Genomic DNA, 11,945 nt, shown 5'->3' on the forward strand with positions numbered 1-11,945 from the left:
TTCACTGGGAAGGTATTTATTGCAAATGTGCATGATTTATATATTTGTCTACTTTTACACATTAAAATATAATAGTGGACAGCTATAAACATCTGAAGGAAAGGTCACAGACCAAACCTTCTCAATGAGATGCTAGCTTTCCATGCACATGAGGTGGTATTTAGGCAAGAAAGTGTTCAAAAATGTCACCTCCTATGCCCCAGGGTACACAGTAGAAAGAAGATTGTATGAATATTTTCTGAACTGAATTACTTCTGAGACAATTTAATAAAACATAAAGAGCAATTGATTACAAATTCAGTTGAACTGAGGTATCTTATCTTACATTTTATTTATTTATCGCACTTATATTCCCCTTTTTTCTTAAAGTGGAATCCAAGGCAGCTTACAATAATTTTAAAAAGAGCCAACTAAAACATTAATTTACAAAAGTTAAAAAGAAATCAAATGCCAACATTATTAAAAACATTATTAAAACAGCTAAAATACTAAAAGCCCTTTAAATACATTTAAAACATTGTGTGCATGTACAGAGAGACAGAGACAGCATGCACCGTTTCACACTGTAACTCAAAAGCCTGACCCCCATAAAATGTCTTCACCTGCTGGCAGAAAGACAGGAAGGAGAGGGCCAACTAGACATCCCAAGGAAAGAAGTTCCACAGTCTGGGAACAGCCATGAATAAGGGTCTTTCCCTGCAGATCTCAGTGCATGCCTGGCTTATATAAGGACATACAGTCTTTCAGATAGTCTGGATCCAAACTGTATATGGCTTTGAAGGTCAAAACTAGCACTCTGAATTTTGCCGGGAAATGCAATGGTAGCCAATGCAGCCATTTCAACAAGGGGTTATATGACAGCTATACCCAACCCCTGTCAACAGCCTGGCTGCAGCATTTTGATCCTGCTCAAACAATTTCCAAAGGCAGCCCCATGTACAGCACGTTTCTGTAGGGATATAAACAGGAGACAACATTCTCAGAGCCTCCTGTAAAATCCCATGTTTGAGGCAGGGTGAGTGTTGAACAATAAAAGCCTTATCTAGAAACACCTCATGTCTAATGTGACCTTTATCTGCCTTTTTAAAAAAATATGAAGCAGAAGCCCCCTGGGGAAATGCAATTTTATTGAGGTCCTCATTACATGAGGATCCAGGGACATAATGAGTGGAAGTCCATCCATACAGGAAAGTGAAGCAAAACAACAACAAGCTGGTCAAAGGTTGCCACAAGAGGAAAAAGAAACAAAATTGTTTTGGGTTAGGACATCAGTCCTCCTTATACAACTTGATGCACTGAGAGACCTTTCAGAATGAGAAGGAAGACCTGGTATCCACAAGGGCAGGAGTATGTCAATGCTGTTCTGTAAATATCTATCCAAACATTGCCTCAAGGGCATTTACAATTGTTGTAGCCCAGTTAAATTACGTAACTTGAGTTATTTATATATTTACTTACACTGTGTACCACTGCCTTCAGAGGTAAAACGTGAGTACATAGGAAGTTGTTTCACACCAGCTCAGACTATTTATTCATTTAGACTTACAGAACTTGGGCAACAGCTCCCAGAATCCTCATGTATGCTAGCTAGAGTATTATAGGAGGTGTAGTCCAAAAAGTGTCCCCCCCCAACTCCCTTAAGTTCAGTAACTGTCTACTCTGACTGGCTCTCCATGGCATTAGGCAGAGCTCTTTTGCATCACATCACTACCTCATCTTTAAAACCGATGAGGCCATGACTGATCTGGGGCCCTATATATCCATAGAATGCTCTACCACTGAACCCTCTGGTTTTCTTTTATTACACTATCCAGAAATCTCTCTATTGTTCCCCTACATATATGCCTGTGGAGATGGGAGAGGAATATCAAGACAGCTTCCTGATATTGCTGATGCTATGATGGGTGCAGGGTAAGCTACGATTTGGAGGTGGGGGTACAATAATGATCATGTCCATGGCATACAGATTCTACACTAGACACCAAATTCCTTGCTTTCTATGGGTCCAAATAGACACGCAACTTTGAGCAGAGTTTCCTATGTACAGGTTTCTAGCAGAAGGCCTTTTAGGGAAAATTAAATATACAAAAGAAAAAAAATCACACCACCCACTCCATTAACATAGCTGGCTGATACAGGCTTATTTTAGATCAACAGTGGCACACAATTGAGTGGGTGATAAACCCTCCCCACCCTCTGACACACGAGACATTTTTACATCTCAGTGCAACTCACTTACAGTGGGGAAAGAATCTGGGGAGCAGGGGTTGATCTCCTCACACTCATCTTTCCTTTGGCTGTTAAAATTAGGTCCCACATACTTTATACAGGAACAGAGCAGAGACATGAACAACATACAGTGCATGGCTGTCCTGTCTTGTCTCATTTTAGCCTTATCTGGACTCCTTTCCCTTATACTAGGCATTACTCTGGCAACTGACACATTAAACAACAGTTAGATTGATTCTGTCTGGTTCTTTTTGTGTATCCGGTTCTTTTTGTGTATCCTATCACCATTCTCCCTATTTCTCCTTTTATCTAATCTCTCATCAGTTTCATAAAAACATTTCTCTATTGTGCTTCTTCAGTGGATACCTTTTCATGTGTTGCTGTCTTACAGAACCACACATCTTTTCTTCTGCTTTATTTTAAAAAAGATTAGATCAAAGTTTTTCTTTTTCCTTGACTTCTATACAGCACATTTAGGTTTACTTCTTTCATTTTTTGGAGCACATTCAGCGTATCAAAGTTTATAGACAAGAGAGATCAAAGCTAAAGATACCAAACATCTCCCCTTGCTTCAGTTTGTTTCAGTAACTTCCAGGCTGCCCTCCTCACCCCACCCCATCATGCAAATGAAAAACAACTGTCACAACTTTGGCCTTAGTCATATCTCTTGCTCAGCAGGGCCAGTTGCAAACATGCTGTATAAATAATCCACATAATATGAACGACTGCAAAGGGAGGCAGGTGCCAGAGCTATACATCAACTGCCTCTTTGTTTAAAGACTTGCATTCTCCTTCCATTCCTCAGACTTTTGAAAAGAATACATTTTCTGCCCTCTGGCCTCTGCAGAAGCTAGGAAGATAAAACAGTTGTGAATGCCAGCTTCTCCCACTTACTTGTGGATTTTTAAAAAATAGATTTAAGGACACAGCTAAAGAAAAATGTGTCTATCTATTAGGGGGGTGGGGGGGTGGGGAGCATCAAAACAGCCAATGCTGTTTTGCAATGTACCAGCTGATCTTGGACTATCAAGAAAATTGGCATAATCCTTTCTTTCATTCTCTTTCTTTCTTTCTTTCTTTCTTTAAAAAAATACTTAAATCTAGGGCTTTAGTACTTCTTGGAAGCCATATCATGCACCAATCTGCAGATACATAAGGGTTCAGTATTGTTGCTAATTTGTACTTCATATAATCAGAGGCATTACTGGTTATTATAATTTTACATACATTTCTTCTAAATCCTGGTACAGAAAACAACTATAATCAATTATAATTAACAAGTGGACAGCTTGCATTCTGGGTGATGGCCATGTCATCTTCCAGGACACACCATTCAATCCCCAACCTCCCAGTCTTCCATCCCTTCCCTCACATACTAACGCCTACCATTCTGTGGCCATTGAACATGCTCAGTTTTCATTGGTTTGTTTTAAAAATCAACTTTTAAAAAATCCACTTAGGTCTTTTTCTCCCTGAACATTTTCTGTATGCTCCTGCAAACCTGGGGGTTTCCCCAGTCATGCCAATGCTGTACTTTTGTTTCTTAATGCAATGCTACTCAAAACTTTCTATCCTTGTGACCTTTACATCTACATGCAGACATCGTGCTTCCCCCACTTGCCATAACATATGAATAAAAATATTTTGTTTATTTAGTGCATGTATTTTTATTTGCACATTCATGCATATCCATATTTTCACATTTTATAAGCAAATAACATTGTTTAAAATAGAACAGTTTATTTAAATAAATTCAATATTTAACTCAAAATATGGGTAAATTTTACATATAAAAAGTTTTGGAAGAAGAGGAAAGATCAGGTCCTCTAAGTCTCATGCCCCTTTAAGCAACTATTGTGCCCTCCCTGGGGGTCCTACCCCACCATTTGAGAACCACTGTCTCAGCCATTTTGGCTACCAAACTGCCTGCACTTATCACCAATGTTAGCTACTAGTGGTTTTTGACACCACTGTTGGTCATTAATTACACAATTTATGGGATTAACAACAGACATTTAAGAAACAGATCCAAGATGCTACAAGCAACCATGAAGTAGTGGTAAAAATTATGAGACTTCTCAAGCTTTTATTTTTTGCTGATATCAATAGTAGCGTATACTTTAGTCAGAATGGATTCTTAGAATCCTCCTCTCACACCAGTATGTGGAAGACACAAAAGACAGGAAAAAAAACAAAAGGAGTACTGTTTGGAATTTTTAAAAGAGATGCTACATCTGATTACTGATGGATTTGCAAAGTGCTGACTGTTTACAGGACTGAAATCCAGGAACCTTCATCTATAACATTCAACAGTAGTTTGCTATTTTTCATTTCCCTTTCCAAAAAAAAAATAAAAAAAATAAAAGGTGTGGCAGCACAGCACTTTAATTAGAGGGGTGGGTGGGAGGAGGGAAGATTCAATAGACAGATTGTACACATAGGTTGCCAAAAAGGTAATCATTTGAAGTTATCACATGTTTTCATTTTGTTATTGAACAGATATTATAAGAAGATATTATAAGCAGGGAGGGGGGGCAACATGGTGAAAGGTCTGGAAAGCATGCCCTATGAGGAGCAACTTTGGTAGTTGGGAGTGTTCAGCCTGGAGAGAAGGTTAAGAGGTGATATGATAGCCCTGTTTAAATATTTGAAGGGGTGTCATATTGAGGCTGGAGCAAGCTTGTTTTCTGCTGTTCCAAAGAACAGGACCCAGAGCAATGGATTCAAACTACAGTACAGAAAAAGAGATTCCACCTAAAGGTTAGGAAGAACTTCCTGACAGTAATAGCTGTTTGACACTGGAACACACTCCGTTGGAGATTGTTAAACAGAAGCTGTATGGCCATGTGTCAGGAATGCTTTGATTGTATATTCCTGCACAGCAGGGGGGTTGGACCACTGTGTGGAGAAGATGGCAAAATGCTAACAGAAGACAGAGAAAAGGCAGAATTACTCAACACCTTCTTTGCCTCAGTCTTCTCAGAAAAGGCAAAGGGTGCTCAACCTGAGGATAATGGAGCAGAGGACAGAATAGGGGAATTTCAGTACAGAATAAGTAAGGAGATAGTACAGGAATACCTTGTTAATCTAAACGAATATAAATCTCCAGGACCAGATGAACTACATCCAAGGGTATTAAAAGAACTGGCAGGAGTAATATCGGAGCCATTGGCAATGATCTTCGAGAACTGCTGGAGAACAGGAGAAGTCCCAGCAGACTGGAGGAGGGCAAATGTTGTCCCCATCTTCAAAAAGGGGAAAAAAGAGGATCCAAACAATTATCATCCAGTTAGTCTGACATCGATACCAGGAAAGATTCTAGAGCAGATCATTAAACAGAGAGTCTGTGAACATCTAAAAGACTAGGACCCAGAGCAATGGATGCAAGCCACAAGAAAAGAGATTCCACCTCAACATTAGGAAGAACTTCCTGACAGTAAGGGCTGTTCGACAGTGGAACAAACTCCTTCGTTTGTTTGGAGGTCTTTAAACAGAGGCTAGATGGCCATCTGTCGGAGATGATTTGATTTGGATTTCTGTATGGCAGGGGGTTGGACTGGATGGCCCTTTTGGTCTCTTCCAACTCTATGATTCTATGAGGATGGAACAAGCTTGTTTTCTGAAGCTCCAGGGAATAGGACTCAGAGCAAACTACAGGTAAACAGATTCCATCTAAACTTTAGGGCAGTGTTTACCAAACTTTGGTTTTCTAGATGTTTTGAACTTCAGCTCCCAGAATCTCAGACTGTTGGCAAAGTTAGCTAGGGCTTCTGGGAGCTGAGGTCCAAAACAAATGGAGAACCAAAGTTTGGGAAACACTGCTTTAGGATAACTTCCTGATGCTAAGAGCTGTTTGACAGTACCTCAGAGTGTGTGGTGGAGTCTCCTTCTTTGGAGGTTTTTAAACAGAGGCTGGCCATCAGCTGGGAGTGCTTTGATTGTGTATTCCTGCATGGCAGGGGGGGATGGATTGGATGGACCTTGAGGTCAGTTCCAACTCTTATGTTTCTATTAAAAAAAGAAAAAGAAGGAACCAAGCAAATCATAGTGAGTGTCCAGTGCACTATATTAAGTAAAAATACAGGTATTTGGTGTTTGATCCCATGGGTCATGATTCTCTAAGCAGTCTTGATGATTTAGGTGATTTCTCATGAAAAGATAATGTACTCTATACTGCACTGATCCTTATGAAACCTCAAGGGCAGGGTATCACTGCTGCTGGGGCTGGAACCAGAACCTTTGATTTTGTAAATCTGGCAACCTTTCAGTACTGCAGCTTGAAGTATTGATTGATTTTTATACTACCTAACTGGTGAATGCCCTTGGTATGGCTTACAATCCAAAAATCCAAAACAGTTAATAAAATGGTAATAGGACTGTAAATCCCAATATTAAAATGTGAAAATATATAAAATTATTCTAGCCAACTATTAAACTGATAACGAAGACAACCTAGTAAAGATTAAATAACTGTCAGAAAAGGAAGGCCCTGGCATCTGAATGAATATAATGAGGATGCTTGGTGTATTAGCAAAGGCACTCAAAAGCCTAACTCTGAAATACCCTCAGTATCTAGATTGGCCATGCCCACATTGGCTGATGTCTGGGCTTTCAACCTAGAAACTGAGGGTATTTCAATTTGGAGTGCCCCCAAATCTCCACTTTGAATTTTTGGCAAATCCTTGTGCCTCTAGGTCTTATTTTCATATTGACAGTGCCAATAAAATATAATATTCTATAAATAAAATATCAGTACAGTACATTGACAATGTATGAGCTGCCTTACTAGTTAGTATAGAGAATACCTGAACTTACTTATGGACCAATCAACTCTACTATGATATAAAAACCAATCAAATTTGCATAGAAGTATGTCAGAAAAATAAAGCAATCTGGGTTGCAAAATGAGTTGCTGTATTCAAAATCAATCATTAAAAATGTACAACCATAATGCTGTTTAGTATAGCGCAAGCACCTTCAACTATACATGGCATAAACAGCACAGTTGCCCTTAGAATAAACTCCAGTCTTGTCTAAACAGGTATTCTTGAATATGGCTTGTTGTGGATATATTATACATTGCAGTTTCATTCTGGACTTGTACAAAATAAAAGAGACTGTCTTGTGAGCTTTTAACCCACATCAACTGCATCTCTAGCCAGTAAGCTGGTCTCAGAGAATCCAAAATTATCTACACTGTTAACTCCTCTCATTTGATTCTTCTCCTCAATTTACCTTTATAAACCTTTATATAAAAAAAGATGTTTGCAAAAGTCAAGGACCTCTCCCACTGTGCAGCTTATAAGAAATGGGCTACATGTTCAAATTCATACTCATGAGAGCATTAGCAATAGCCTATGCCAGAGGTGGGAGGTTCCAGTCTGCAAGTAATTCCCCTCCATATCATCTGAACTGAGATCAAAAAACAGCAAAATGCAAGCCTTCTTCAATTTTTCCCCCTCCTGTATGGTTTTTAACACCTTGCCTGATGGAGAAGCCAGTGGAGTTTCGATAGCTTGTAACATGTAATTGTGCATTTTGGTTGGCTCAATACAGGTATTATTGTTTGGTGGATTTTTGATATCCCAACAAACATTAGCACTTCTGATCTCTCTCTCTCTCTCTCTCTTTTTCTCTTTCTTTTCAGATTAGTCAGTCTCAAAGTAGATTCTTGCAAACATCTTACTTACAGATACAAAGTACAGCAGTTGCACCTAGTAATGGAAAAAGCAATAAAATACTTACCAGTTTTCTGTTCATAGTACTCAAAGTTTAAAGGGACATCAAAATGTATTTGAAACAGCATACAACATGCACAGGTGTGAGAACAGCAATTTCTTCAAAAAATCAAAATTCAAAATGCTTCAAGGAATTAAGGATGCCTCTACTCACAGTACATCCCACTTCTAGTCTTGCTATAATGTCTGAAAGGGCTTCAGCAGAGTAACTTTTTACAGCATAGTGGTATACATAGATCGTAGAAAGCATGGGATGAGTCCTTCCTGAATCTTCGTTCACGAAGTAAAGCCAGAGAGAGGTATACATACGTACTTTAAAGTAAACGGTATTGAGTTCAATGAGCCTTAGTCCCAGGACTAAGTCCCCATAGCAAGAATGGTGAAAACATGATCCTTACAACAACACAGTGCTTGAGTTTGATGTTATGTAGTACAATGCAAGAACATGAACATAAAAGTATTGCATATAAAGACATAACATTATTGCTCACTCCAGGATTATACCGAAGTGTAACCACTTGCATCTCTGTGTGTCACATCTGTCTCCTTTATCTTTACACTTCCAACCAAAGGGAATTGTGGATATAACCTGGCTTGCAGAATACAGAATATGTTTATTAGAAAAAATCATTGCAGCCTATATATACAGTATATATATTTTAAAATCCTCTGTCATAATTATCACCACTCTGAATGAGGTAATGGATGGATGGTTCCATTTGAACATGTTCAGTTTTTTAAATATTGCTTTATCACACTGCTACTAAAGATACCCTGCAGCCTGACTAGTTTCCTTACACCAAGTTCCCTACATACTTCCCTCTTCAACTTTGTTAGAGTTCATTGTCCTTACAATAACCATTTCATCACCTGTCTAAAGAGACGCGCCACCCGACTCCAACTCACTTGGCTGGCAGAAAGTACAAAATTAAAATGAGTGCCAGCAATCTGAGGCTTGAGGGTGCTATGTCTTCTCTGTCACAATTAATGCTACCATTGTGCTTCTCCATCCACAACCTTCACTCTCCCTTTTGTTTTTCTAGAGAGAAGAGACAGTTTAAATATCACTCGCACAAATCTAGTCTGGCAAGGCAGGTGGTTGCAGGGATATGCATAGGCTCACCTTGAACGAGAAAGACAACTTTGAATATTTTATATACAGTTTCTCATTATCCTGGTTTTTTTTAAAGTTATGGAGATGTCAGAGGAATCCCAGATGCTTCAATATGGCAAGTTAATTCCTGCTTGGACATATCAGGTAACAGAGAAAATGAGGACCCTCTTAAAATTGAATAACTTATCAGTTTAGCCACTTAAGGGTCAACTAATTTCAACTCCTCGTAAACAACTGCATCCCATTACTAAAAAAGATATCTTTCACCTTTTTTTCTCTCTCCTTACTGGCTTTCACTTCAAAAAGCTAAAATACTGTCTTATTTTTATTTTATTTTGTTTTAATTTAATATGATGGAGAGAAGTGGGTTGGAAGAGGAAAGAGGAGGTTGCCAGGTGAACGCAAGACTTCTCATGTTACATAATGTAACATTATCTGAATGATCCAAAGGTAGCTCAGTTTTGGACAAGCCAGGCTGCATCTCCCAACCAACAGGGTAGCATATATCCCAGCTGCTTTGGCCATCCTTTTGGGATGGGGGGTCAGTTGGGATACAAATGATGTAAAGAAATAACGCTCCCAAAGAGAAAATGCCATGGGAAACTTGTAAACAACACTTCACCCTGCAGCCGGCTGTTTCACAAGCCTGGATGCTCTGCACAAAATAATCCCATGCATTCAGCAAACTAGTTGTTGAGCGAAGGGACTAAACTCCCTGACACTTCAATTCTTCCCCTCTGTGGGATTTTTTCCCCCTTTTTCTTTTTCAGAGAACATTCATTGTAGGAACTCATTAGCTACAACCTAACATAGGAGTTGATCATATGAAGGAGATTGGGAATCTGTCCCATGAACATCCCAGAAAAATCATGCAATTACGTAAAACAATTTCACAGGATGTCACACAAAACCCGCCATTAAAGTGGTCACAAAGAAGCATTACTGCACATCTTTTTACTTTCAGGATTTCAGCAACAATGCATTTCTGATCTCGCTTTATTTGCAAAATTGCATGTGATCACCATTTGCGCAATTACTTGCCATTTTCGCTTTATTTGCGGGGTGCTTTAAATGCATTTTAATCTCTCTTTAATGCCGAAATTAGCCCCAGTGGCCATATAGCAAAGTACAATCACATCCCAAATCCCCCAAACAGTGATACCTTTATGGGACAAACCAAAATGCACAAAATATAAAATGATACAGAAGGAGGTCAGAGCTCAGACTAGGAGCTTCCGTTTCTTTCCTCCTGAAGTATATCCACCCAACTTTTCTTTACTGTAGGCTGTATCCGCACTGCAGAACTAATCCAGTTTGACACCGCTTGAACTCCCATGGCTCCATGCGATGGAATTCTGGGATCTGCAGTTTGTGGGGGCACTCTATTCTCCTCCTCCCCCAAAATTAACTGAGTTCTAACTACTTTTGCAGCAATGGAAGCAATCTGAGAACAAAGAGAAACAGAGATATTTGGAAAAGCAACCTTAAAAAACAAAACAAATTTAAATTCAGTTCCAATGTAAAGCCAGTTAATTAATCCAAAGATGTTGGGCTGCACCGGCACCTCAGAAAGAACCCAGTTTGACACCACTTTAAGGGGCTATGCAACCCTGGGGACTGTTTTGTGAGTCATTTACCCATCTAAGCCTGATAGCTCTGGTGCCACCACAAACTACAAATCTCAAAGTGAAGCCGAAAGCTAAGAATCACACAGTACTATATATATATCCATAGCTGCTGGCAAAACATCAGGCAGAAACTCTTCCAGGACACAGCAATACACACCGAACAAAAACCAACCAAACTACAAATCCCAAAATCCCATAACACAGAGCCAAGGCAGTTCAAAGTGCTGTCCAAGGTCCAAAACACACTGCAGAAATAATCTGGTTTGAGACCGCTTTGGCTGAGTGCTCAGGGAATCCTGGGAACTGTAGTTTTGTGAGGCACTGAGCCTTTCTATGAAGAAAAACTCAGGTGCCACAAGGAACTACAATTCCCAGGATTCCCTAGCACTGAGCCAGGGCAGTTGAAGCGGTCTACAGTGTGTGTTTTGGGCTTTATTTAATAGTCTTCTCTGTGAGAGAAAGCTCTGGGGCCACAACAAACCATAATTCCCAGGATTCCCTAGCACTGAGCCAGGGCAGTTAAAGCGGTCTCAAAGTGGGTTATTTCTGCAGTGTGTTTTGGACCCGAGTGGGTTATTATATTTCTGCAGCCTGGGTCCTAACAAAACAAAATAAAATAAAAATTAAATTAAATTAAATTAAATTTTAAAAATACCCAGAATTCCATGGGCAACGAAAACGGTATCAAGGCGGGCTATTCCTAGCCGTGCGGATGCAGGGAAGGAAAGAACCAAAACCCAGCCCCCGGGCAGAAAGCTCCAAAGGAGAAGAGAGCTGCAAGAAGGCTTCGTTGGAAAGAGAGGGAAGGGCTCCAGAAGGGCTTGCAAGCCCCAGGTCCCCAACCTTGGCTCTCTTTACATTGTAGCGCCATGGCAAAGGGGAAAGGGACAGCAGGAGGAGGAGGGAGCCAGCGAGGAATTCTTACCCGGCTTCAGTGGCTCTGGAAGGGGAGCCAGGCTGGTCCTTGCTCCCACCAGCGTCCTCCCTTCTCCACCTTGGCTTTGCAGGAGCAGCAGCAGCAGCAGCAGAGCCAGGCCCCTTGCCCTGCCTCCTCCTCCTCCTCCTCCTCCTCCTCTTCCCGCCTCCCAGCTCCTCCGGAGGCAGCAGCAGAGGGAGGCTTGCTGGGCTCTCCAGCCCCCAGAGACCTCTGGGGAGGAGAAGGAAGGTGGAGCCACAGCGGGCCACAACTACTAGGAGCCCTCCTCCTCCTCCTCTCCTGACTCTGCTCTGCCTTCC

The 11,945-nt window shown here is 40.4% G+C and overlaps 1 protein-coding gene across 2 annotated transcripts in view; it reads right to left on the reverse strand.

Annotated features, from left to right (window-relative positions):
• The window catches only part of CDK18 (cyclin dependent kinase 18), a 129,506-nt gene extending 117,781 nt beyond the window's left edge, over positions 1 to 11,725 (reverse strand). For both annotated transcript variants that reach the window (XR_006103711.1, XM_042465428.1), the window contains exon 1: positions 11,635 to 11,725. The gene's annotated coding sequence lies outside the window, so the exon portion shown is untranslated. The remainder of the gene's footprint in view (positions 1 to 11,634) is intronic.
• Positions 11,726 to 11,945: the final 220 nt, after the last annotated feature.

The sequence above is a fragment of the Sceloporus undulatus genome, chromosome 4 (genome assembly GCF_019175285.1).
Source record: "Sceloporus undulatus isolate JIND9_A2432 ecotype Alabama chromosome 4, SceUnd_v1.1, whole genome shotgun sequence".
NCBI classification, from domain to species: Eukaryota; Metazoa; Chordata; class Lepidosauria; order Squamata; family Phrynosomatidae; genus Sceloporus; species Sceloporus undulatus.